The sequence below is a fragment of the Micropterus dolomieu genome, linkage group LG02 (assembly GCF_021292245.1).
Source record: "Micropterus dolomieu isolate WLL.071019.BEF.003 ecotype Adirondacks linkage group LG02, ASM2129224v1, whole genome shotgun sequence".
Taxonomy (NCBI): domain Eukaryota; kingdom Metazoa; phylum Chordata; class Actinopteri; order Centrarchiformes; family Centrarchidae; genus Micropterus; species Micropterus dolomieu.
In genome coordinates, this window is record NC_060151.1 from 32,019,651 (window position 1) to 32,024,425 (window position 4,775).

Below are 4,775 nucleotides of genomic sequence, written 5' to 3' on the forward strand. Positions count from 1 at the left end.
AGAGCAGCAGCGAGCAACATCCCCAGCAACCCCTCAACAGCAACAGTTCCCTGTAAGTTATGTCAGCCCACCGTGTTTTAAAGCTAGATCTGGGTATTCTCTGTGTTTCTTTTTCAAAACTGTGTCACAGCATTTGTTGATGTATCGATACAGAAGCATCTGTATACACATATAATCAAGGAATACATAACAATATATTTCTGTATCGATATTTAAATCCTTGTTCCATGTGTCCCCCTTTATGCTTTGAGCATCTGCCCTTCCAGAGGTCTCTGCACAGCCCTGCTTATAGGTATAAGTGCCCATTTTTTTAAATCTGGCTTTATCTTGACATTTTTTAACAACAGGGGGTGCTACATAACACACTTTTAGGAAAAGTCAGAGACTGGGGGACTTGAATATTATATTGAAACAAAGATACATACAATCAGAAAACAGCCACGGGTAAATTTGACCCGTTGGCGGTTCGAGTGTAAAAGTCTCCCACCTGGTGCCTGCAGATATTTGGTCTGTATTTATTGCAAAGTATATATATAAGTAGTATATAGTAGTATAAGTATATATATAAGTCTCCATCTCTGGGGTGGTGATGGAGCAGTAGATAAGACACATGCCTTTGGTGTGAGAAATCCGGGTTCAACTCCCATTTGCGACCTATCCACCAATATGTCCCTGAGCAAGACACTCAACCCCAGAGAACCTCTGACATGTATAACAATTGTAAGTCGCTTTGGATAAAAGTGTCAGATAAATGAATGAATGTAAATATATCTATACGCTCCCCCACTAGTGTTGGGCAGTAACGTGTTACTGTAATATTACTAGTAGTGTAAGGGGGTACTATTTCCAAAACATTACCCTAATATTACAGTTATTCATTTAGTTAAAGTAACACTACGTTACTGCGTTGTCAGAACACCACTTGTTTTGTTGTCCTTGATGTGAATGTGTGTTCAAGTCCAGCTGCTTGTCCAAAAGCTAAAGACAAAATGGAGAACGGGGGAGAGAGGCCTTCTTTTCACAGCTGGAAGTCTCACCCTTCTTGAGTCACAGTCTGAGATGCAAAGAAAATCGTCGTCTGTTGAAACTTTGTGTGAGCACCAAAAAGATTTCAACCGCCAACAATTCTACATTTGATTTACTGAAGCATTTGAAGCAGCACAGCAACATGAAACTCCGGCGCTGACAGGTTGGAGCTACTGCCAGAGATGCATGCTGGGTGAGAGCGGCGTTAAGCAACGTTTTATGTTGTGTAAAAGCACTCCTGTAGTTCGAATCCTACCTCTCGGGGAGCTCCTACAATGTGTTGTGACCAAAAAATTATCTTCCTCCCACTAGGGCTGGACCTGAATGTTCGAATATTCGACCGTTCGACCGTACACATTCGATGTTCAATTTTGAGATTCGATTATTGAGGGTTTTTTCCGCTGACAGCAGTGAACATAACGCTCCAGTTCACATCAAAGGAAAACCAAATGAATCCCTGAGCTGTGTGGGAGCACTTTAAACTGAGTGATGGCAGCAGTAGTGTGGAAGTTATGGCGTTTGCAACAGTCAAATTTCCGACATTTTAAAATGAATCAGTAAACTGTAGGCTGGAAACAAACAAACAACACAGTGAACACATTTAAATGATTATATTAGGCCGATTGTAGAAGAAGAGCATTTAGTTGCTATAATAACAGTTAAAAGATGAATTTAGCATAATAAGGTGTCGGATTTAGTTCCGCTACCGGAAATACCGCTCATCCCGTGTGCTCTCCACCTGGACCCCCGCCCGGCTAAACTACTCCCGGATTCTGCTCTGGACCTGCTGGATCAGACTCTCTCACACTGGACTCACACAGCCACCAACCCGGTTCTCGCACTTCACCTGCTAAATATCCGATCCCTTTAACCCTGCAATTAATATTTTTCTTTTATCCAACTCCTCCCTTTCTTAGTCCTGCACTTGGGCCTGTTAGCCTTGCTGTAACGTTAAAAACAAAGTTTTGGTAATAATCACTTAGTTAACCGAGCTGTGAGAATAAATAATCTCTCTCTCTCTCACGCACACGCAGACGCACACGCAGACGCACCCATGCCGCCGTTATCTGTCCGCCATCCGATCCTCCCTCACTCAGCAGAACATCTTGGGCATTATTACAGCCCCTGTGTATTATGTGTTCAGAGTGAAGGTGTACAGGTGGCTGTACGCTAATGAGCTATAGGATTGCCTGCCGAGTATTGGACCGAATGACGTCGACTCCTCCTGCTGTCCTACTGGGCTCGATGACGATTGGCGCGTCCGGTGGCGGCGATTGACAGCGGTTAGATAGAGTGTGTGCTTGTCACTCGGGGCAGCTGTGATTTTCATTGATGGGTTTGCCTCGCTGTGTCAGCTTGTGTCTGAGAATACTGTTCGCCGAGCACGATTGTGTTATTTTTGAACAACTGATGTTAACCTTGTTTATGAAAATAGGGCCCAGGTTTAGCTTTAAACTGATTTCGCTACCTCCGTGTAATTGTTTTGTGTTAGTTTCACCAGGTCTAAGGGTGCTGCTCTCTTTGGGTTGTGGTTTTTGAAATTGTTTGTTGTTTTTGCTACCTTGCGTAGGTTAAGCTCGCTATCTCTCTCAGTAGACGGGGGTGAAGCTTTGATTATTCGCTGTTAATTACTATCGGAGCTCAAATGACATTCAGGCCAGCCCTACCTCCCACTGCCTCTCCACAGAGGGGCTCAAAAGCTCTGTGCAAGGGCCCCATCTCTTCTCAATTTACACCACCTTATTGGGGCCGATCATTTGCTCCCATGGCTTCTCTTATTGCTGATACGCAGACGATCAGCATTCCCTAGGTATTTCACCCTATCTCATTGACAGGCAGGAGGTGGTCGTTAGCATCAGGTAACACATTTAAAATCTAGTGTCACATTTTCACACATTTCTGCTCATTGTGTTCAGCTGTCTGTTTGTACCACACTTCATTTTCTTTATTTTCTTCACTTGTTTTTAAAGACATGATATCCTGCTCATTTTCAGGTTCATAATCTCATTTAGGGGTTGTACCAGAACAGGTTTACATGGTTTAATTTTCAAAAAACACCATATTTTTCGTCATACTGCACATTCCTGCAACTCCTCTTTTCACCCTGTGTTGAATGCTTCGTTTTAGCTATGGAGTGATACATCTTGTTTCTAGATGATCTTTGTTGGGAGTTGCACATGTGCAGTTCCTAGTTAAGGACTACTAGCCAATCAGAAGCAGAGAAGGGCGGGTCAGCGAGAAGCCGGCTTCAGCTATGATGGGAAGTGGCTGGAATACAAACAAGCTGTTTTCAGTTCAGAGCAGAGTTTTCTGAGGGAGATGGGAACTCCCTTTGGGCTTTTTCACTCTGCAAACCTGTTACATGCACAAAAAAGGTTTATAACTCAATAAAAGAGAGGGGGAAAAGCCAAAAAGCAGAATACCACCTCTTTAATGTGATTGTATGAAGGAACGTCGTCCCTCCTGTCTGTGGACAGAGGCTCGCTCTACTTAGCAGTTTGCGTTGCAGCTAAACTCTGCCTAGCAGCTGATGATGTAATAATTTAGCTAATAAATCTGTATATTTCACAGATGGGAGCATTAGACTGAGGTTCTTACTCACACCTGTCTATCAGAGAAACATGTTGTTCTGAAGTTTTTACATTAACAGTTGCTGCAGTCAGAAACACCAAGCTAGCTATCAGAGAAGTCAACTCCATGAAATGAGCTCCCACACTCAGCTTTGTTTAATAGGAATAATGTTTGTTTGTTTGTCACCGTTTCATCTAGACTGATGTCAAGGCCTTTGCTGAGTTTAGTTTTTTTCTTTTCTACTGGGGCTGTGCAGAAAACTGATAACAAGCAGGCAATTTAAACATTGTCACTCCCAACACCTCACATGTGGACACTTGGTCAAGACTCTTTGCGTTGCTTTTTAACACCCTGGGTAACACGTTTTTGGACTCGTAAGGCTCCGCAGTCAAGTTAGCAATAACAAATAAGTAACGTACGGTTAGACTTTGAGAATAAAATCTTAATATTGTGAAATGTTGCAGTTTGGTTCGGTTTAGGCACCAAAACTAATTGGCTATGTTCAGGATTTAAAGTTACGCAAGTAACGCAAACAAATTTTACTTATGTAACTTAACTAAAAGCAATCAGTTTTGACTTTTTGGTCTCCTGGGTGATAGTCTCTGCGCCACCTGTACACCCCAACCATCTGCTTACTGTCTTTTCTGTTTTTTGTATGCTACACCTAATTTTAGCATTCAAAGGTTACACTACAGGGCTTCCCAGAGCGTTACAAAGTGATGCCAAGTGTCCACATGTCATGACGTGGATGTTGGAATGGTTTAGGGGGCATTAAACACACATTCAGTCTGATTATTAGGTAAGACTTCAAACAAAAGCATTTAACAAAATTTGGGGTGTCCGTTTTGGACAACAAACTCATTTCAAACAAGTTTATCCCAGGAGAAATTTGGCTATAAAACGCCGGCGGCTTGATATGTCCCTGTTGACCCTGCCTCTTGGCTGCTGCTGGCTTGGTCTTTTCCTGTTTACCCTGCCTTTTAACCCTGGGATGCTTGTTAATCTGATCTTATCAATGCTGTCACGCAAAACCTTGCCGAAAGCTTTAGCCACTTCCTTCGCTTTGTTTATTTTCTTCTGAGTGACTTCCTCCACTTGGTTCTGGTCAGGAGACGCTGAGACGCTCACGATGGAGAGGAAGAGGAAGGACGACATCAGCAGCAGCAGCAGGCCAGGAG